This window comes from Apteryx rowi, unplaced genomic scaffold (assembly GCF_003343035.1).
Source record: "Apteryx rowi isolate R43461 unplaced genomic scaffold, aptRow1 scaffold_26, whole genome shotgun sequence".
NCBI classification, from domain to species: Eukaryota; Metazoa; Chordata; class Aves; order Apterygiformes; family Apterygidae; genus Apteryx; species Apteryx rowi.
In genome coordinates this window covers 3,917,956-3,941,916 of record NW_020448974.1, presented here as the reverse complement: position 1 = coordinate 3,941,916, position 23,961 = coordinate 3,917,956, and positions in this window count along the sequence as shown.

Below are 23,961 nucleotides of genomic sequence, written 5' to 3'. Positions count from 1 at the left end.
TCACAAGAATTTAAGAATCTACATGAAAACTAAGAGTTACTTTGCAAAATTTAAATATAAAGCCTATAAAATGAGGCTGAACTTAAAAAAAGGCAGTAGAAAAATATTTCTGGGGGAAAACACATTTATTTGCCACCGTCCAGCCTTTTGGCTAGAAGTTCTTCATCAAGAGACTGCATTTTACCTGTGTGGGGGTTGAATTTAGCATCAGGTAGTTTTTTTTCCATTACTATCAGCAAAGACTTTCAGTGTCCTTATTTTTGGCAGAACAGAATCTTTATCTCTGTCTTCTTTGCTAGTATTAGAAGAATCCCCCCAAATGCACTGACACCGATAGATTTTCTCTTCTGATTTGAGAAGTCCTTGTCCTTTTCTTCCCAAGTAGCCAGGCATTTTATAATTAGAAGCTGGATTGTGAATGCGTTGCTCACATCAGCGGCTTATTACATCAGTCATCCCATTTACGCTCATGCTAGGCTAATACTCTCCCTATTAATTTCAATGGGAATAAGCATGTGTGAGTAACTTACCATCGTGAGCTAAAGGTTGGCAATCCAGCCCTAAATATGTAGCAATTTGTTCTGTGAGATAAATAGTGACCAAAGTGACTGTGGTTTCATCAGCTGAGTTTATTTAGTTGGAAGAGATGCGTTCAGACTGTACTCGTAATGCCCAATCCCTCATTCTTTTTCTTTTTTTTTTAATGAAGAGAGGAAAGAATACCCAAAAGTATGTTCAAGGAGACGCTTGCTCTCTCTCAGTCTTTCTGGCGCTCCAGGCTTGGCTCACAAACACATGCACAGCTTTGAAAAAAAAAAAAAAATCCCTTACAGAATGAGGTTTTTCAGCAGCTCTATTGGCTCCTCTCCTTGGAGCAGTTTGAAACTTTTTGACAGCTTAGCAGCTCAGTGGCGCGATTTTCACACAGTCTAACCACGAGGCTGATGAGCAAGCAACAGAGACGGGACTGGACCCTTCTGGGAGTCTGGATCTCTTCAGAGCAAGCTGGAGTTTCACCCTAACCATCACCCTGGACGTGGAGGTAGCATTCCTGATCTTCACTGCTGTTAGGAGAACAGCAAACCCACAGGGGTTTTCCTTGCGACACACCACCCCAGAGAGGAGCACTCCCTCCGTGGCCTCCTCCCACCCAGCGCGGAGGCAGCCCTCGCCGCACACAAGGCTCCTGGCTCTCTGTAGCCTCTAGTGGGCAGCTGCAAAGAAACCCTGGGGTGTCCCAGGCACCTCGAGGCGAGAGGGCTCAGCCTAACGTGCGCAAAAAAGAGCCAAAATTTTCAGTGGTGCAAAGCAGCATTATGCCATTGCTAATTGACTCCAGCTGAGGATCTGGCCCAGCTTGTTCAAACAAATTAAAAACGATGCAAATCAGCCACAAGTACTTGATGATTTCACTGTGCTAAGGGGAATACAACTATTTGGCACTGGGTGTGCTGTCAATGGGAGGATTGCTAAGTATTTTGCAAGCACAGCACTTTCTAAGTGCAAAATGGCTCACTTATGTTAGGGCTGATCAAAAATATTTTGTCAAAACTGTTTTGCAGTAGAAAATTGAATTTCCAAAAATTCCATTTTTTTCACCATGGGGATCTGCTTGTGCAGAAGAAACATATTTTCCTCAAGAATAATTCAGCCTAAATTTTAAACTTCTCTTTGCAAACTCCTAGTTTCCATTGAAATCATTCATATTTTGTTTTGTTACTTTTTTTTAAATAAAAAGTTCACATTTCTGTGGCAAGGAAGGAGTCATTTTCCATCCAGGTCTATGAATTAACTCTCATAAAACCCCGGCCAGCAACACAAGCATAGTTTTCTTTTTATGGATGAGAAGCTGAGAAGCAAAGAGGTTAAGTGATTTGGCTCCAATCCCTACAGGCACCATTAAAAGCTCCTGGCTCCCAGTTCTGTGCTCAGAATGTTAGATCGCATGACATATCTTTGTGAGGCAGCTAAATGCTTTCAGACTCCCTTGGATTTCAACAGGAGAATCAGTCAGTCTACTGAGAACAAAAAGAGTGATGGAGCCGTCTTGCCTAAACTCACACACTGCGTCCTCAGTAGAATTAGAGCTAGGACTTTGACTCAGTTCTTCGCATTATACGTCACACAACATTGCTTCCATGCAGAAAACCTCACGGTTTCTTCTGGCCATCAGGGCAAATCTGATAAGTTAGGATTGAGCCGCAGTGGCTCTTCCCTGGACATTGAAGTTTGCCCTGGATTTTCAATGTAGTTGATACCCATAACTGAAAATTGGAACCACGGAGTCTTACTGAGTGATTAATAGTACAATATTACCCAATCAGCCCCAAAATGTCAATGGTCAGCCACAAGGAAGAAATGGAAGACTAAGCAGCCTGACCAAGTGAATGAGGGTGTCAGTCCTCTCTCGGTTGGAGCATATGACCAGGAGCCAAAACTCCTGAGTTGTATTTTCAGTTGTGGTACTTTCATAATGTCTAAAAATAGTTAAATCATAAACTTCCCTTATACCGCAGTTTTCATATTTGCTCGTAAAGCTTTTCCAAACCTTGTGAGAGAGCGAGATCTTGCTAATAGGTACAGAACATACCTGGGCACATAATTAGGTTAATCTCAATGCTGTCTAAAGGTGCGAAAGGCCAGATTAGCTCACAGCTCTGCTCTAAACCTGCATGTGTAACTCAGAGGCCAACATCTAAAGACAGGTTCCTACTGTAGTTAGGCATCATAGCTTGAAGTGACCTGGTTTGTAGTGATTTCCGTGAACAAGTGTCTCCTATGAGGCATTTTGAAAATTGGGTCACTCTGTATATTGACTGAGTATCTCACTTTGAGCAGCCAAGATGGAAACCGTTACTTACGTTCTTTTGTGCTTTGGAAAATACAACCTTTGTTCCTGGGTGGTACAGCTCTTTGCACTCAAGCAGCTGTGTACGTTAATATATTTCTACATTGAGACTTTAGAATCTTTATTTACGTTTCTTTATTTTAGGACTCACTAGCCATTCCCCTGACATTTTTCTTTTATTCTAGACCAGGATCCTGATGAACCAGGCTGAGGAATCAAACTATACTGTATTGTATTACAGTTGTATTACCACGCTGTAGCGCTAATAAAACTCTCACTTTGCCTGTCAAGTCCCTTGCAAAATATCTAGAGCAAGGTGATTTTTCTACAAATAATAGGTGTAGTAATCTTGTTGACAAATTTAACTTGCACGGTTATCGTGGCTGGAGGAATTCACAGTTTGGCAGGAGCTGTGAAGGAAGCCCTGCATCCGGTTCACAGCCCGCTGACCAGAGCATAGCTTTATCACAGGAACCAGTAGAAGTGTTTCCTTTTTTCTTTCTTTGTCCACTTCAACAAAAGACTGTTTTAAAAATGTTAGTGATTTACTTTTATAAATTTGGAATAAACACTTTAGTGTCCTTACATCCTAGATGCTGATATTTTTCTAATGAGCAAGCTGAGATTTGTTTTGCTGTTCCTTGGCCAGGTCTGGAGTCAACAAATAAGCCTGAATATTCTAAATTTTAAAGAAAATAGAAAATTTATCCACTTTTTTCCCTTACAAAATACCCATCCCTATTTCTCATTGAGCTCTAATTTCTGCATTTTCCCCAGCAAAAATGACCAATAGGATTCGTTGCGTCAGGGCCACAAAGGCACTAATAGGGCTTAATCGCCCTGAGGAGCAGCACCTGGGGCCTCCCTGGGCAGGCTGGGAGCTCTTGCAGCCCATCCGTAGCACCACGGTGGCTCATCTGACGCACTGGACCCCTGCCGCGCCGGGCCCAGCCTGCCTCGCTCAGGTACCGCCTGCCGGCCTCGCTGGCGTTCGCAGCCCCTCGTCCCGAGGCAGCTGCTGCCCCTTGCTGCGCTGCCGCGCTCAGGAGCTGGACCAGCGTTCTGGCCAGCTTGCTGCGCCCCTCCTTGTCCTTGGTAGTGGGGAGGTGGAAAGAGTGGGCCCCGGAGGTAGTTGTTGTTCTTTTCCCCACTGTCTGAAGTACAATTGCTTTGAGTGTTCAAGCTTATGCTCTAAATAACTAAGAGAACCAGAGAGAGGGAGAGGGAAATGACTTATGCAGGAGGTTGGAAAATAAATTCATCTCTTCAAGCAGTGGTTCCCTACCCACCAAATGGAATTTAAAACATTTTTATTTCTATGTATATTCACCTTGTTTGGAGCAGGGAACTTTAGAATCTTTCTGTTAATTCAAACGGTGTCTGTGCCCCTCTCCTTCTGCTTGCAGGTAGACAAATTAGTTGGCTTCTTCTAGCTCCTGGTATTTCTTACTGCCTTCTGGTCAGACTTCATGGTGGTACCACCTACTTTGCCTTTAAGCAATTAGTTAGTAGCCACTAGAGGGAAAGTAACAGTACCAGGCAGTGGTAGCCCGAGATACTGAAATACTCTGCGAACAGCGACCCTCATACTCCCTCTTTCAAAGAAACATAGAGGCAGAATTAGTTTAGAGCAGATTTTGTTGTGACTCATCCAAGGGCCTGTGTTGAGCGAGTGGCAGATGCAGCATGAACCCAGGCTTTACCGGTCCCGTTACCCTGCACCCAGTGACCCCTCTTCTGTACAGTGGCGGTGTCCCGACCGGGTGCTGCGGGCCTGAGCTGGTAACCTCCCTATTGGGAGGAGCTCAGTAAAGCGTAGGCCCGATACTGGTGAGACCTGATCTGTGCGCTGATGGCCTAGAGTGTTTCTAGTCTTTCACGCAATTTCTTCCATCTCTGTGAAAAGGGGACTTTGTCACCTCATACCCACATAAATGTAACAAAAAAGTATTGAGCACATTTGAAGGCGAGGAAAATGAAGAGCACTGCCTAAAATCTTGCTTGAAAAGCTTTGGAGGGGTTGCAGTTTTAAATCAATTGCCTTTTCCCGAGTCAAGGGTTTTCATCTCCTCTTTTTTTTTTTCAACATGCTTTATCTTACTTTATTATTGCTSAGGTTTAACAGGGAGTTATGTAATGTGTAAGTGGCCTGAACTTTTGCTGGTGAAAATTGCTAAAAATCCCTGAAACTTAAGTAATGTCACATTGATTCACACCAGCAGGAGACTGGTTAGCGTAGCCAGAGCACAGTCCCTGCYGAATCCATTGAAGCTTCGCTCACATCAGAAGAGATTTTGGTCCAAGATGCACTATGATTTGTGCTTAAGGTGCCTGGCAATGTGGTAATGAGCAGTTTTATAAATAACTTTATATTATTATCTTTATGTCTTAGTAGTAGTATTGTTATTTTTATGGTACTGTAATGTTTATTATGGCTATTTTATGGTGTAATTTGATTAGTGTGTTACCCTGATGTCACATAGAAAAGGGGTGGGCATTCCTATCATACTTCTGAACACTAACCCCTCTGTTTTCATCTGAGGAACCCAAAGCCCTTTGGCGATCATTAATTGTCCCACACCATATAAGTAAACTCAAGCACAGAGAACTTAAATGAATCCCCCAAGCCCACACAACAAGTCGGTGGCGAAGCTGAGAGTTAGACCTCAAGAGTCCTGACTCCCTGACGTCTGTGTTAACCACTAGAAAACATTCCCGTCACAGTAACAGCAGGTATAATAGAAATGAAGATTGCCACTTTGGAGTTTTTTAGGTCAGTTGTAATGAGAACACTCAATGTTTTATAAACCCCTTAGGTTTCCTGTTTAGGACTTGATCAAACCATAAACTGCTCGTTTAAATAAGCTCCAAAAACAAAATGTACTAGAAAGCTGAGGAGTAAGGAGACAACATCCAACAGCAAACTTATGTTTATTGCTCGTTTGCTTTCCTTGCTGGGATGATGCCGTGTACTTAGATTAAATATGCAGAGCCAAACTTATCCCTAGGGTGTAATTTTTTGGACTCTGAATGACACCAGGGTGAATTTGGCACATTTACACTCAAAATTAATATGGGTTTTTACGAATATTTGGAACAGTGTCAAAATGTTGTGGGTTAAATTCTGTTCTCAGCTCCACCAGTGCTAGCCCAGGTTAACTCCGTTCTGATCTCATGCTGGATTTGCAGCAATGTAATTCTGCTGGGCCAGTGTTCAGCTGGTGTGAATTAGTTTATCTGCACTGGAATGCAAGCAGCTCAGCTGCTTTACACCAGCTCGGAGTCTGACCCATGTTTAAACAGAATCACTCCTAAAATACACGGCACATGCATGGCAATTGCAATATGAATCAGAGCCGCTGCGCCCTGCGTTTGCGCCAAGGAGACGCGACAGAAGCGGGTTCTGCAGCTAGGCTGTGCAGCAGCGCGAGCTGGCTAGTGTCGCAAACCTGAACCTGACCCCATTCAGCCTGCTGATGCTTTATAAGTTTTAAAATAACACCGCAGTAAGCATTACACATGCTGCAAGTGTGTAAATCATCCCAAACTGCTGCAAATCACTGTCCATTCTCTTGTTTCAAAGCAGAGATTGGGAAGTGCTTGGTGATATTTGGGTGCAGTTCAGATATTCCGAAGCTTGGATGGATGGATTGTTTTGATTCTTTCTTTGAACTTCTTTCCCACCCCTGCTAAAAGAAACAGACAGATCTCCTCAGCTCAGCGACAGACAAGTCGGAGACAATGAGCCACTGCCCTCCCCGGTACCACCCCCCACATGCCAAATTTGCAGACATCTGCTAGCTGGAGCCCAACTCTGCGGTAATAAAGAAGTGCTGGTATTCATGTGATGTACTGCCTTCAGCATTCACAAATGACTGAAATTAACCTCTGTTCTGTGGGCCTTAACTTGGTTTACGACTGGGGGTCTTTTGTTTTATACCACTATACAGAGGTGCCTTTGCCATGCTAAAGATTTAACTAAATTATAATGAATGATCCTCACCAGCACTGTGCCCCTAATTAGAACAAGTCGCACAGACATATTGTCTCCTTGATTTCCTCTGTTACATTTCTCTCACTCTCTTTCTCTGCCTGAGACACATGGGTCCCATTAAACATTTTAGCATTTAATGTGGTTCCCTTAAATGACTTCTCAAGTTTTCAAGTTCCATTTAGAATTGTATGTTACTCTCCTGACTGTGGTTTTGATTTTGTTATGTTTCATGCGTTTAGCCAAAGCCACTGCTCCTCTTCCCCCTCTAGTGGGGAGTGTCTTAGGTCTGTGTAAGCTCCTGTGTTTAAGTAGAGCATAATATGCTCACCTATATGCCTTGTAGGCATTTGTACAAATGTCTGCGTTTGTATACAAAACAAGGCAATAGGAAAAGCTCCTAGCTGATTTATGCAAGCGTGGTTAGTGTGATGTTTCCTCAGTGCTATACAGTTAATCTGTTAAGGAAAACAAATCATCTCTTAATGCTATAATTTATTATTGGTGCAACGTATTCCCATCAAGATCTCTTCATGATAAGGGTTGTGAATATACAGAACTTCTTACTTATTTTTAGATATTTCCAACCTGAATATAAATCATTGGTAAAGTGTTTTTTGTAATATTTATGGTTATATATGTTATGGTTATATATATATATGATACATATATCTCCCCATTAGATCCCCCGTTGTATGGATGGAGTGCTGAAGGACAGATTTTGTTGCTGATTGAGTTGTCTGCAGTGTATTTCCTCTGCAACAGTTACAATGAGAATAGCAAACTGTCCTTCGGTCTCTACCCCAGCTTTCTGAGAGTATCAAGTCAAGTTCAAGGTCTGGGCCCTAATCCTCAAGGTATTTTGTGGCCTTGACCCAGGGTGTCTCATAAAGCTTGTCCATGCTTGTCTCATAAGGCTTGTCTATACCACCGGAGTGATCCCACTTCAGATCTATGCCTGGATAACTATTTTGGAATAAGAATGCCTTATTTCCCCCATTTTTCCCATTTAGCTTATGCTGCTTTGAAATTGGTATATATTTAAGGCATTTTTATTCCAAAATAAACTTTTTTCCAAAATAGTGCTATAACACTACAGAATATTATAACAGCATATAACTACAAAAGGTAAGTTCTGTTTAAGAGACAAGGCCTTTCCATAGTCATAGAGGGAATCTGTTACAAAACTCAGTAGTAAACCTGGATCTCCTGGCTCCTAATTACATATATGGCATCATATTGAGGACAGTTATGTTTAAAGTTATTTTCTCTGGACCAGACTGACACCATTCGCTAAAAATTCTGTTAGGATTTTGACTCCAGAAGCTTGTTCCTTCCTGTTGAGGGACTTGATACCCTAATTCTGATACCACCATCACAATATAATGGTCACTTTTGACATGCCATAATGAGAACATAAAAAATAATTTCAGTGATAAAGAGTTGGCTGCTTAGATCCCTCAGACATGAAATCAGCTAAGGTTTAATTATGGCAACTTACCAACATGTTCTTTAGATAATTCTTAAGTTTCTGATGTATTGGCTTCCAGGTTTAAGCCACAAGAAGCTTGAGATTTATCTCTGGAGCTAAGGGTGGTGTGGTTTCCCCCCCTGCCACCAAAGATTTAGGTTTCATTAACAGTTAAGCCTTCTCCTAGAGTGCTGAAGTGTTCTGCAATGGGTAACTCTGCTTGTTAGTAACATTAGCAGATTTGTGAGTCCTCAAACACGTCTATGGATAATTGCGTTTCAACCTTGTGTTCTTTATTATAATCCGCTGCCTGATAATGGGTGACAGGGCAGATAAGGGAAGGAAATGTGCCAGTAGTTTTTGTTCAGTCTCCTACGTTCTGCCCGCAGCTGTGGTTTCCTCTGAGGTGATCTGATTTGGCATCTTTTGCTTTAAAACAGAGAAAGCCACGATTGATGGCAGGCTGCTCTAATGCTTTTCTTACCAGCTGCTCACGGAGACTTTAAGATTATTGAGAAGAGATATCGCAGGTTTAGGAATTGCTTTCTGGAATCGTGCTTCTTGCAATAGTGCAAATGGACATCTTTTGCTTCTATCACAGCAACAATCACTATTTAAATTAAATATGGCTCTTTGAAATTTTTTTGACAGAGTAGTTTTCTGTTGATGAATGCAGTTTCACTAAAATTGAAATGCTTCTCCAGGGAAGATATCCATTTTGGCAAAATTTTCCGTGAGAAAAAGTTTAAGAACAAGTATCTTGGTTTTATTGAGCGGAATTTTATGAAGTTGAAATATTTTGTTTTGACTGTATCTTTTTGATTAATGTTGTTTTAGATTTTAATTTTATACTAAGATTTAGGTAGTAGATATTTAATAACACATAATTGCATTTAATACTATATTTTATGTTGTTTCTACACTATCAAAATGAAACTGGTTTTGCCTTACCTAAAATGAAGTGATTTAACGTGCCAAATGTTTAGATAGTTCTAACTTTTGGAAAGTCTTAGAAATTTTGATTCATGGGAAAACTTGGCATTTTATTTCAATTCAGAATGAAAATAAATTTAAAACAAATTTAAAATATTGGAATTTCCTAAGAAAAAGGAATTCTGGTTTCTAATTCCTGTATTGAATGCAGACATTACTAATCTCTCCAGTTGATCTTTGCTTAGTTCTTTATAGCTCTGCAGCCTTCTGAAAAAATAGTTTTTATTTCCTGAGAGCTGTTCCTTAAAAGGCTATCATGATGAATATTTGCCTTTCTGGATTAGATGCAACAGTTCTTCATCCTTCAGAACGGTAGCTCTCTTTCCCATTGTACCTTTGTCACAGTACTGATAATTTCATTTATATTAAACTAAGGCTTATTATGAGTACCTCTGCAGCCTTTGTAATATATTACTATAATTGCAACACCACTGTTGAGGTAGAGATTAATTTCATTTTATGAATTAAACAATGAGGGCAGGGAAATTAAGATCCAGATTCTCAAAGATACCAAAACACTTTTTGATGCTTTGACTCCGAGTGATTTTTCCAAGATCACACAGAAGGTCTCTGACAGAGCAAGGAATTGCACTTTCCTTTTCCTGATCACTTTGTTGCAAGCTTCTAGCAGCAGCTGTGTGGCTGTCACTGACTACAGCCCATGCCGAAAAATACTGACTCATGTAGCTTAAAGGGTTAAAAACCAAGGAGGCACACCACCACCAACAAAATGGCATGCCTTTGATTTAATAAAGAGATAATCCTCTTTCTATTAGCCACAATAATAATGACTCACCAGTAGTAAATGAAGGAATACACACAGCAATGACATCATGTGAACAGCACAGTGTCTGTGGGACTTAAAACGAAAAGGATTATTCCAATATATCAGTTCTGAGCCTAAAACTGGCAAGGATGGATCTGGGGTAAAATTTAACATGAGAAATGTTTATTGAGGCACTAACATGAGAAAGGAATTATATAACTGAAGTTATTAAAAACAATAAGCTCCTATTTCAAAAGCCTTAATTTCAGTAGAATAATATACACCCAGCTCGACATAAGGCTGTAATTCTATTGAGTCATTCCAATGACATCATGAACCACAAGAGTGGATGTGCTGTGGTTTATCGATGTCTGCAAGCCCCACTTGATCTCCTGGATGGAAGTGGAGCCGCCTGCTTACACTGGAGGCCGGATTCTGGCCTGGTTCTCAGCAGGGATGGAATTGCCCTGAAATCAACGGAGTTAGTCCTGACTGACACTGGTGCGAGGAAGAAAAGTAAATAACTCATGATTCAGGATCTCCAGGCCTCCTGCTTCTAGATGGCCCTTCCATGTGCTTTATTAGAACAGGAATTTCCATCTCCTCTCTGTGGCTCAGAGCTTAGTTTAAAAAATGATAAACTAAAGAAAACTAACATTTCATTCATAGGGTCTTAATCTGATTTTATAGACGGGGGCTTCCTTTAAAATGATTCCACTGGCCCGCATTGTCCCTAAACTCCACAAAGATTTCCTTGCTCCCATCGAGAGGGCTCTAAGGAATGGCTGGAAGTAGTCACTTAGTCTAGCTTAGGACTCTGACCTAGATGGTAGTTTTGCTATATCGTGAGCTGAGAGAGGTTCCTGTAGAGAATGATTCAGAGCAAAAGTCATTGACGATTAATGCAATTGAGAGATTTGGGCACCATAATCCTGTACTGGAAGTGGGCGGTGTGACCAACCCTTCGGTGCCCACTGCTCCAGGCTTGAAAAGGCTTCTTTTTAGCTCTGAGGCCCCACCGTAAGGGACCATAGTTGGCAGGATACACTCCTGAAGCTGGTCCCCCAAAACACAGAAGATCTAACACCCCATGGGCTGTGTTACTCTCTCTGTCAGAAAATGCAGCTAGTATCATGTGTGTTGTGTAGGTACCTAGGCTGAATACTAGTAAAGCTTTAGTCATACTAGGTTTGGATCAAACTTTTTTACTACAATAAGTAAAGAAATGCAATTTAGATCTAACAGACCAAAGTCTGCTTCTATTTACTAATCTTCTATTTACATGCTAAATCCAGAATATCTCTATTTCTAGTGAATTGGATTCCAGTTTTGTGTGTATGAAGAATAATTCAGTAGAGGTCAATGAGATTCAGCGGTGCCACCAGGGACAGGTCCAATGATCCGTCTGGAGAAAGTGAGAGTATGCCTCTGTTCATCTGCTCGATGGCTGAAGTGCTGGGGAGCTGATGTCTAATACAATCCTTACTATGCTAAGGCATCTAGGAAGACAACTTTGTTGTTTGAAATCTAAATAGAAAATGATGTATGTGATTCTGGTAAGAGAGACTAGGCAATAGAGTATTCTGCTTACAATTTTGGGATAGAAACAATTCCTTACACTTCTTCTAGAAAGAAGGAATTTTTTTATAAAAGGAATGTGTTGTCACAGTTTCCAACAGTCCTCAGCAGGTCTGTATTCCCTCTGCGCTTCTCTTGTCTCTCCCCACCCACCTCCCCTTCTCATTGAATGATAAATGTAGAAATTCTCTACTTAATTCATCTGGTTTCTTGTTTTGGATGCTGGACTTTAGTGATGATAATGTGAATCACTAAACTCCTGATTAAATTTACTCCGCTGTACTGCGGCAGATTTTGTTAGAAAGGCAAATACCGGATGAAGCCACATCAATAAAAAAGTGGATAAATAAATGAATTGGGAAGAAGACATTTTGGAGCAGAGCTCTAAAGCTTCTGAGTAGGGTCATTTTTCTAATTATAGGATGGTGAGGTTGAAGACTCCAAATGCCCAGGCAAAGATGGAAAAAAAGTATCCGACTGAATAAATAAATCTCTTAAAGAAAAAGATAGTTGTCTGCCAAGAAATTTAATACGAAATGTTGAGAGTGCAGTTCTGAAAAAGATTTAATTGGAGATATACTCCTAAGAATATGTAAATAGTCTTTCAATTTCTTAACTAAAAGGAGAAACAGATGCCAGCTCTAAGATCTGAGATCTAATATGAAAAGTACTGAGGCCTCTAAATGTCACTTTAAACGTATATAATTAGATTCTTATCTTGTTAAGAGGCTGGGCAGGGCTTTCCTGGTGGAAGGTATAAACTCTTTATATACATTCTACAGCAGAGGTTTCAACTGGTTATTTTAAATGCAGTAAAATTCAAACATCTGGTTTTTAAAATGTAATTTAAAATTTGAGATGGGCTTAAGACAAAACACTGAGATTTCAATTTTGACCAACCAACATTTTGGCTCTCATTTGTTTATACCTATTGATTAGGGATCCAATATCCACTCAGTATTTGAATATGCCAATAGTAAAGATTTCAGAGATAGCATGCGGACTTGACTTTATTTTACGTTAAAATATGACTTTAGTTATATGACAGCATGGAGGAATGAATTTGAGTAAAATAAGTAAATCCATTTTACTAATTTAAGGGCCCAGTAGTCAAAGGAATTTCTATTCTTGCATACAAAGGACAGCATTTCCATAGGGCTGGAGATCAGTCATTTAAAAAACTGTATGTATTTTTGCCTTTCCTGAATTTGGCCAGGACCATTAAGGAGAGCACTGAATCGCTTAAAGTGAGTGGAAATTAATCTTAACAGAAGGGATGACTCAGTCACTGCCTGACATTGCAATTTCTTTCACTTACATGAGGACATCAGATAATTCAACAGAATTAAGACACCCTACTCTTCCTTCATCATCAGCCAACAGACTAAGACCCAGGAGTCTTCTGTTTCGTTTGTCTGGGGTTATAGCTCCGACTCCAGCTTTCCTGCAAGCCAAGACATAAAATGATTGCGGCATTGCTGATCCAGTAGGAATTCGTAGTACCAGAAACCTCAAGCAGCTTTCACTCTAAGTCACAGGCTCAGGTAGGAGACTCAGACCTGGGCTGATTTTGTTCAATTTGGAGTACTGCAGCAAATCTGACATTGAAACCAAGCTCTCCAGCACTGATTTTCCAGTGATGCCAGGCTAGATTTATGGTTCTGGGAACAAACCATACAGTTTTGCATAGAATGTGATGTTGCCATAGTGTCATAGACCTGCGAGTCTAGTGCAGTCCCTCGCCTGCCCTGAACCAACATGAACTCTACCTACAGCCTTCCTGGCAGGAGTTCCTCCAGCCCGTTCTTAAAGGGCCTGGGAATGGCCATTCTTCGGTCTCCCGAGATGTTCCCAGAAAAGCATTTATGGAATGGAAATAGCATAGGCCACCTCCCTCGTTGTTACACCTGGGGGTAGTTCGGTTGCAGTTGGCGCAGGGTGGCTGTGGCCATGCACAGTGACCAGATCTTACTCCCCTCGAGTGTTTCCATTTCACTCTTCAAAAAATGTCACCTCAGTGAAAGTTTGTGGAAAGCTATGGGGAAATAATGGTTGAAATGAGTCTATTTCTCTTGTCTTGAGAAAAATCTTAGTTTAAAGCTTAAAAATTGGTACTTCCTAGTTTTTCCAAAGAATTGTCCAATTTTTTATGAAATTGCAACAGAAACTAAAATTCTCCAAAGCTGACATTTTCCAACAGTTCTCAGTGAAAGTTAAAAACAGTGCTTCAACTGGAATTTTATCCTGTTTTCCTTTCCCCCCCCCATCCCCTCTGGAGTAGGATCTTAGAAGCTCCTCTCAAGGGACGCGGGAGGAGATGGCACATGGCTTTCTGTGCCTGTATAGCCCAGGGGAGCCCTGTCTGTTGGCTCCCGCACACTCTGCATCAGGCCCTGTCAGGAAAATCAAAAAAAAGACCAAAGTGAAACGAAAGATGACCCCCTGCAAGTTGAGGAAAGGAGGAAGCCTGGGCAGGTAAAGGGTGTCTAATCCTCCCGCGCTCTTCTGCGTTGCCGCAAAGGCGAAGTGCAGCTCTCCTGCAAAGCGTGCCTCCCTTCGCGCAGTCAGCTGCGCAAGGCCGCTGCAACCCGCGCTGCGGTCCAGCRTGCCGCTCCATTGCTGCGCTGCCCTTCGTGGAAACAGCAGCAGAAATGTTTTCCGTGGTGGGGAGAATACCTGGGAGGGGTTGTGCTGTTGGGGGACGGCAGGGCTGGCCCTGGGGTGGGCTGTGAACGGGACGGCAGGACCGACTGGCACCGCTGCGGCGGCTGGAGGCATCTGCCTCGCCTTCGCTGCCCGCCTCAGCRGCGGGGTCTCCGCGCGGCGCTGCAGCGTGCCTCTCGCCTGCTCCCCAGCTGGCCGTGGCGGCTCTGGGAAGGTTTAATTTAGCTCTCATTGAATCCCTTTGTGCTGCCAGAAAACCTGAACTTGGGTTGCAAGCAGAGCTGAGGAGTCCTGCTTCCCGAGAGAGGGGGAAGAGCAAGGGAGGACGGGAGAAAAAGTTGCGCTCTTCAAAGGAGAGAGAAAGATGATACTAGATAAATATCTTTTTTCTTTTTAAAGGGACAGTTGTTTCGTATTCTCATCTAATTTAATGCTGGAGCATGAAAGATGCATGACCAGCTCCAAAATTTGGGGTAGCAGCGACACCCGGTGGCCAGCTGTAGCCCCCCCCCCCACACACACACGCAGGGTTTCCCCACGGCTTTTGGTGGCTCTGCCAGGGGGTGACACAATTTTCTGGCTTCCCCGTTTGCCCTGAGGAGCGCCAGCAGGGCCTGGCCCTCGCCAGCAGCTCCTGCCTTCTCCTGCCAGCAGGTTCCCACCTTCCTGCAAAACGCCAAAGCGCCTCTTGCATGCTGCAGTCTTGTGCCCCAGAGCCCGCAGAAAGGGGACCAGAGACCGTTGCCTTGCCTGATGTAAACCACCATCGCTCAGCTGAAATCAGTACAGTCTGGGTAAATCTTGTCTTGTTAGCAGAAGGGTAGCGATATTTGGTGTGTTGCTTAGAGCTCCAAATCCTCTAGTCATGGGAATGCACAGGAATCTCGGCTCTCTTTTTAGAAAGCCCTTGTATTTTGAGAAGAGGCTTGGTAGTGTGACCCAAGCGCTCCCTAAAGATGCAAATATCAGGAGGCAAACTAAAAAGAAAAGATCCAATATGTATTTTCTGCTATGATTTCAAATTTTCAAAACAGTTTGATTATTCTGGAGTTTCTGATGACTGCTCTGCTAGTTGGATTGAAATGAAATTTTAACAATTTGCAGTGTCTGAGGATTTGGTCTGAAAATGTCCCTGATACAATACTGCAGATATGGAAGGAACCTTTTTTTCCTTTCTCCTAGGAGAAAGACCTGCATTACAAGCTACATATGCCAAAAAGTAACATACGCCATTTCCTGCTATTTCTCCCTTTTTAGGCTGCTTTCCACCCTTTTCAGTGACATAAGTATACATGACAACTTATGCAAAACACAGCAGCTTTGATCTTCTCAGTTGCTCAGGTAACTAGTCAAAGATTGTGAGTTTGAGGCTATTAATATAGTTTTTGGTGCCATCCCAACAATTAGACAAAGCAAGACACACTTCATGTGTGTATGTAAGCAGCAATTACACAGTGTAGCAGCCACAGGGTCTGCACTTGAAGGAAGATATTTCTACTGTGATAGGCAGTTTAACAACCAGCTGTCAGGGGAAAAAACTCTGAGACTCCTCAGAAGACCAGCAATGGGCATTTGCAATGCTCTGGCTGACCTCAGATGTCAAACTTAATCGGGTTAACACACCAAGTGGTGAGCTGCATGGAGCTGTCAGCATATTCCAACACTAACAGCCTAAGGGCCCTGTTCTGCAGCTCGCTCACCAGCAAGCGGGACTACTGACACAGGAGAGGGCTGCAAGAATGGCCTCTGGGAAGTAAAACAGCAGGATTTCTCCAAAGAGTTCTGTATGAACTACTAGTGGTCATGAATTTACCAATAGCTGGAGGCTAAGGTATGATGGGAGAGGCAAGAATGAAGACAGTCAGGTCTAGAAAGAAGAGTTTCACTGTGGAAGATAGTTGTGTGCTATGGCAAGGGACACCAACATAAGTCTTCAGCCAAAGACTACAGAGTGCAGGATGTGAGAATAGGCGCTAGTACTTGCACTGGAGATGTCAAAGGGTCTTAGGGGAGTTAGGCATCTCAATGCCAGAGGCAGCTGAGTGGTATTTGAATACATCATTCCTTTACACTCTCTCCAAAAATTCTCCAGCAGTTCTCAAAAGAATGATACTCAACATTTGAATACAACACCTCCAACTTTGTGAACTTAAATATTTTATGAAAAGGAGACTAGGAAAATAGCTTTCCTAGAGAGGGCTTCCAGGTTATCAGTTATAGCTCTTGATAGTCTAGATGCTACATAAATACCACACGTATCAGGCTTCATTAACTCCTTTTGGAGATTAATCCATGGTGGCACAGATTTCTTCAAACCTGTGCATCCTGATCCCCAGTATTCATCATGGGCCTTGCAGCTGAGGGCTGGCTGATCCCACTGTTAGGGGCTTTCTGAGCCATAGGATATAAGCTAGCCTACGGGTATGTGGGAAGGCACAGAGGTGCCACTTCTCCATTGCCTTATTCCTGATAGATCCATTTCTGCAAAGTCATTATAAATCACCATTGGTCTGATTTGGCTTGATTTTTCCATTTCATTTGCACTGCCTTGAACATACTGACTTCACGCACTGTCACTCCTGATTGATGCGAGGTAAGTAGAAGAATTGGGTTCAAATGTAGCTGAACTTTTAAATTCGTGCTGTGGGTCAGATCTTCTGCTGATACATTTCAGCAGGGATGTTACTCTACATCTGCTTGAGGATATAGCTTCTGGTTTTTGATTAGCCAGAAAATAGCTTCCAAAAACCTGGGAATATAATATGCTGAGAATTCTTCAGAGATAGTTTTTCTGTTAGACCTGGCTGCTGGCCTGCTTATGAGGCTGTCTGACATCAGGTATATCTTTCCTATGAAGTCTCCGTTATCTTATACTGTTATTTTTTTTTGTGACAGTGATTGAATTAAGCTATTCTGTTCTTATTTCAAAATGAAACCATTCTAATGTAAAAGCCATGCATGGATAATATCCTTTAATTCAGCTGGCCTAAGACACTTCCTTTTGTTTCAACCAAAATCAACCTAAAAATTGAAACAAATTTTAAATGTTAAAAAAAATCTATTCCAAGACAGCTCACAAGTTACATGAAAGAGCTGATCAGAGAGCCACCTAAAACAGTGGAAGTAAATATTGATCTCATTCACACTGATCTAAACTCAGAGTTACATGATGAAGGTCATAGGAACCACATAGATTGGCCCCTGGCTCGAGATCAAAATTGCCTGCTATCAAACAGCAGTATATTGTTACAGTTGCAAAGTAATTCTTGCATCATTCCAAGAAAGCACCATGCTCTCCTTCAACTGTGACTTCAGGAGTAAGGAGTGTTTGGGGTTTTTTCCTTACTGACCAGAGCTGAGGAGAGACTGATGAGGTGTTATGGTGAGACACCTCAACGGAACTGATTTTTGGAAATCCTCAAAGTATCAGGCTGTTCTTAAGGCTGGCTCAAGTTAGACAACCCAGAACCCAGAAGTTAGGCATGCAAAATCACTAGTCCTTTAAAAAGGTCAGTCTTCATCTGTCTGACAGGCCTATTGTGAAATCGAGCTAATGTAGAAATATTAGCTGTGAAAAGCCTTGAAAGTTCTACAGATCTTAAAAAAAAAAAAAAAAAAAAAGGACTTCTTAGTGCCTCTAAAATCTCTATGTATAGTGCAGGTTTTTTCCTTTCACTAAGCAGTAGGACATGCTGTACTGTAGCTATCATACCCAAGGAACTGCTAAGGATGCTATAATTACGAATAGTTATTAGAAAAAGCTGTCTCTTGCTGTTCTGGTACTATGCCAGCCCACCTACTTGCCTTTATTCTGATATAACTGATACTGACTGGGACATGCTATTTTTAAGGATGAATTAAAGCAGAGAAGGAAATATTTTTTTGATAATGATGCAAACTTTGAAAACAATTTTGGCTCAGTTTGAAAGAATTGTGCTTTAGGTTGTTTGGGAAGCAGCATATATCAGTTTGCACACCCACCCAGGTTACCTTACCCGCATTATTCTCCAGTGTTATCTGCTAGCAGGCCTAGTTAACACCAGTGGGATAATTGATCAAATAGTTGACTTCACCTTGCAGTTGGAGACCCTGAAAATAGCAGTTCTGCTTTAAACATGTTAAGAATGACTGCAACATGTTAATATGGCTGCAGCTTACTTTCAGCCTGCTTCTAGGAACATGTAAAAGGTACTGGTAATCCACCACTGGGAACTGCACACACCTTGACACGTTCATTCGGGGTTGGATTTTTTTTTTTTATTTTTCTCTCACCCCCTCCCACCATGCCTACTCCTGAACAGCATCTTGGGATTCTGAGGAGGGATGTAAAAATTAAATTAATGTGTTGGCTGTGAGAGGCAAAGTGATTTTGTCCACCTATGATGATAGTAACATTTACAAAAAACGAATGAAATGGGTGGTGTTATGATGTCAGAAGGATCGGAGCCAAAGGTGGTTTTCTGAAGGGAGACTCTGCATGAATCTCCCCAGACTGCCCAGCAGTCAAGGAGATTATATTCTCAACTGTTAAAGCTGTTTACACATACCAACCAGCACTGACTGCCTCTTTGTGGCAAGTTGTTTACATGAATTTATTTTGGGAAAATTCCATTAGACGGGACCAAGATTTCTTCATAAATCATTGAATCTAGCTTGTGTACTGATAAAATCTGGTTAGTCATTTATTCTTCTGAGCAGCGCTTCGTTATGTGTGTTCGTTATTTGTAAGGAGCGACTTACACGGGTAATACAAAAATAATGGATTGCCTATGGCTGTTTTTAGCTGCAGATGTTTTACTCTGCTGGAAAAAATGGATTAGAAAATGACCTTCCTTACCCATTTATGTAATATAACAAAGGACTCATTAACTGGAGTCACAGACCTAATGTATGCTTTACATTTTGCTAATTTAGCCAGCAAAAATCTCCCAGTGAGACACTGAAACCACTTTGAAAATGGTCCTGCAGATCTGTTTGCCGAAGTCTGTGTTAGCTGTGTCCTCTGCAGCAGCAGGGATCTGGCCAGAGATACTGCTGCTGCTGCAATGCTCCGTTCTCTCTTCAGCAAAGGGGGATCAATGCTGCTGGACTCCAAAGTCCTAATTCCGTGTGTTAGCAGAGCCTGAGTTTTCACAAAGTGCCATTTACCAAATCATGGTAGGGATATACTTGACTCAGAATTTGAAAAGAAACAAAATTCATTCCCTAGTATTGGGCAGAAAGTTATTCTTTCTTTGAAATGTGATATGTGCTTGCTATGCAATTTCAGATGATCATTCAAAATGCCTAAAAAAGAACCTAATTCTTTAAATTCTATAACTTATAAAGCATCTTTCTTCTGATTTGTGACTTCTTTACTAGCATTTGTTGTAACATGTTTGTACAGAAATATATTATCACTATAAAAAAAATATTAAAAATGGGCCCAAAAGGCAAAACTAACCCCTAGACATCAGGTTTAATACAAAGTTCTGGCATGTTCAGACCCAGAATTTTGGTTGCTCCATTTCAGGCAAATGGACCGGAGTCAGATTCTTTGTCAGTATAACTGGAATAACTTCATTACAATTAACTGTCTGCGTCAGTTTACACTAACAGGGAATTTGACAGCTTTCCATCAAATGGAAGGTGTCTTTTCATCCTCCAGATTCACATGGACATACTAATTCAATGCTGAGGTTTGGCATAATCTCTAATTTTATATAGCACGTTTCTTCTCCAAGTGCCTTACAAATATCACTTAAATGCAGCCACGTCTGGTAGGGAAGTTAGAAACATTCCACAGTGCTCACCAGAGAAGGCAACTTAACGCCTCCTTTTATTTAAAATAACATTAATTCAGAGAAGTACAGTTTCAATTGTGTTGGAAATATTCAGTCACTCAGACTAAACGGCATGAAGCTCAGTTAATGAGGTGTTTAGTTGCTCCTTCCAGAATCTGTACCTCTGCCTCAGGCAGTCTCTGTCTCTTCGATGATTATAGATCTTTACCTTGAATGAATAATTTGCACATAAGAGATCCTGTTCAGAAGATTTCTTATGGTAATATCCAGTTCCCATAAAGACAAACTGATTACACCTCATGAAAAGAAGGCAGTTCCCACTGGAGTTACATGATGGTGAACGGCTGGCAGTAGTGCTGCAGGGCTGGGGGTATTTCTTTACAGAACCTCTGATACATGACATGTTTGGTGCTGTTGCATTTCTTGTTCCATGAGGTGTTGCCTTCACCAAGAAATCTAATATGCAGGTTGTTGTGTCTACTAGTGTGTGTCTGTCCTAAATACAAAAGTCCTCTGAATAGGTTCTCTATGTGCAAATAATTCATTCAAGATGTAGATCCAGGCTGTTCTCCCAAGATAGAGGAAAAAACACAGAAACCTCCCTTCTAGATAATAGGAGCAAGCTAGCATGACATAGATGGTTCATAAGTTAGTCTCTGATGGATTCAGTCAAATAAAGTCTTCAGTGTTAAAAGCTGTAAAGGTTGGTAAGACAAACTGAAGTCTGTGGACGTTGGTTGCCTATGCAGGCAAGGGAGAAATGCAGGGAGAACAACCATAGTGCTCCCAGAAGTCTCCTTCTGTGGTACGCTGCAGATGCTGATTTTGGGGCTGCCACTCGCCTTTGCGGAGGCAGTGGCTGCTGTGAATGTCAAGGAGTGGAAAGCAAGTTCCACATGTGCAGGTCCAGGTGAGGCATTCCCCTTGCTGGATCTCAAGCTGCTGCACCATTGCTGATGTTCAGAAGGACTTCCCCTGCATGAAAGACTGCTTTATTTTACAGCTGGAGCTCTTGAAGGACTCTCAGCAACTTCTTGAGAAATGCACAGAATCACCCTGTGTCCCAGCCAGTTTGGCTCTAAACTCTGCTTGTTTGGCCCCGCTAACTTTACGTGCTGCACCAGCCACATCTAAGCATTTGAGCCTCCCTAAAGGAGTTGATGTTGCTGGAGCCAAGAACCTGGGTATGAATTGGGCCCAAAAAGAGTACACTTCCTACTTTACTTTCACTTGACACAATGTGGGAAATTCTTGAGTAGCAACAAACTTTAGGCCAAGCAGTTAGTTAGGTTTTTTTCCCCTCTCTCTGTTGATTGTTTGCTTTTAAAAAAGGCTGGCAAATTTAGTGATCATGAAAGCCCTGGACAGACCCAGATGCAGTGTGGACAGGTTTCGTGTGAGCTCTTCCACAGAGCTCTGCCAATGCACTTTTGTCCTGGCCAATTCCTTCTCTTCTGTTCCAACCCTTGGCCTCTCCAGTGCAGACACTACCAAGTCAGGAAGAACTGAGACATATTATTAGGTGGTTTTGAGTTGTGGATACTTGCCTACAGAAAATGCTTTGCTTGCTTTCTCCCTTGACCAGACACAGGGATTAGGCGAGGCTTCCAGAGGCAGAAAGTGGAGCAAGACTAAATGTGACTAATTTGGAAAGGAAATAGTGAAGAAGGGCCATATTCACAACACTCCCCAAAGTATGCCCTGTGGTGAGGGCTGTGCTGTGGGAGCTCCAGGAGATGCTGTGCTTTCTAGAGCGTTATGCAACGATGTGGCTCCAGTCTGTCTTGGGGATAGGATTCCCACTGCTGGCTGAATGTGGAGACCTCTATCTTTATTTAGGTTGTTGTGCTATGCCTATCTCCATGGTGTCCAAACCCTCCCTGGCTAAGCGTAGAACTGCAGAGTCCTTCTGCTTCCAAAGAACAAGGAAGGCCCTTGTGGGCTTCCCCAGCAGAGCTGGTCGGTTGGGGAGCTGCTGGCTGTTCTCCCCGCAGCAGTTTGCGTGCGCACATGCTGAAGGTAGACGTACTCGGGTGCTGAGGAAGGCCTGGGAGGTCGCATATCTTGTGACCACGGCACTGAAGCCCTGGTCACTGAAGCATCCTGAGAACATGGTTTCTGCCTGACTCTGCCAGATTTCTGTGTGACTTTGGGAAAAGCGCTTGGCATGTCTTTTTCTCTTCACCTTCTTTGCCTGTTATATGTTCCTTAGGGGAGGGAGCTGTCGTATAGTTGAGGGTACTGGAGGGGGCTACTGTGTTATAAATGATGAGCCATTAAAGATCATGTTCTTCATGCTGGTAAATCTCCCACTGAAATGAGGATATGCAGAAACTGGGAGGTCTTTGGTGTTTCACCTGATAGATAGCAACTTTTAACTGATTAAAATTACAAGATTAGGGGAAAACTTTAGCTTCCTAAAAAAACAGCCAGAGTAAAGATAAGTAATTAGAGGAAAGCTATCTATCAAGTGAAATACAGAACTCACAGAAAACAGTTTCCCCTATGGCTAAAAGGCATGGGCTATAAAATAGATTTTTTTCCCCCTTCACAAATCATTTAAACATAAGTAAGAAATCAGTAGCTCCCTCTTCAGAAGCACCCTAAGGAATAAAAATGCAGTGAATCATGGGTATTTTATTACTAGTCTGTGTGTCTATCTGATGGCAAGCATCAATGGCTTCCCTTACACAGGGTGCCCAGGGGGATAGAAGAATGCAGGGAATAGCTTACTAGTTTCTGTGTCTGTCTAATGGCAGAAATCCATGTTTTCTTATGGAAGACGCTGCAGTAATGCACGGGCAGCATTTCAGTGTGTACTTGGCTTTCTGGTGGCAAATCATAAAGTGGAATTGAAATTTTCCCACTCATGAAATGCCTGCTGTGCCAGCTAGGCATGATTCGTGGGCTGAGAGCCTTGCAGTAGAGGCAGAAACCTTGTCCTGCAGGTTTGTAAAGGTAGATGAGGAGGACAAGAAATAAGAGACAGAGAATGCTGGGGCAGGGGGGAAGCCACAGGGAGAATGTCCGCAGATTTTAATAATAGAAACAAATACTGAAATAGGAGTTTATTCCACCATGTGGAGAAGGAGCACAAGTAGAAAGCATCTTCTGAGAAAGTGATTGACATTCTGCTTAGGATGGAAGTGCTATATGGCATGAAGCTCTTTCTTATGTTAGCAGGCATCGCGTGGTCTCAAAGACAGTTGCTTCTCTGTGAATCGTTAAAGCAAAGCAAAGCAAGAGGGTAGAGCAGCCTGGCTCCCAAAGTGCTCCAAGGTAAAAGACAAAAATAGGGGTCAGGGAGGGCCGAAGGAAGCCAGTTCCAGCGGAGTTAGCTTTTCATCCGTATTGCTGAGTGATCACTGTAAGTGTTTTTATTTTGTCTGCTATGCTTTAGAGAAGGGCGGTACATCATCCAGTGATAATCTCCGCTGAGCCCATAATATCACTCTGAGCTTTACTACTTCTTGTAGAAAGTCAGTTAGGTTATATCTACACTGCAGACTACAGGGAAGAGCAAAGATACATAGGCTAGCTTGCAGTGAGCTGGTAGGGACAGAGAACAGTCTGGCTGAGCTCAGAATGGAATGATTTACCCTACCAAAAGGCAGGATAAATTGGCCCGATTAATTTGTACTGACTCTGCCTTTCTCCTGGTAGCCTCGTGCTAGTTTGCGAGCTAGATGGTTTTAAGATGGTCCTCATGTCTCTGCTTTGCATCACAGAGTGAAACACAGACATGCACCAACTCTTGATTTAAAGACTGTAAGTAACAGGAATCTTGTTCATCCCTAGATAAGGCATCACAGTGATTAATTGGCCTCATTGGTAAAACTGTGCATGTTATTAATACAGCTGCAGTCT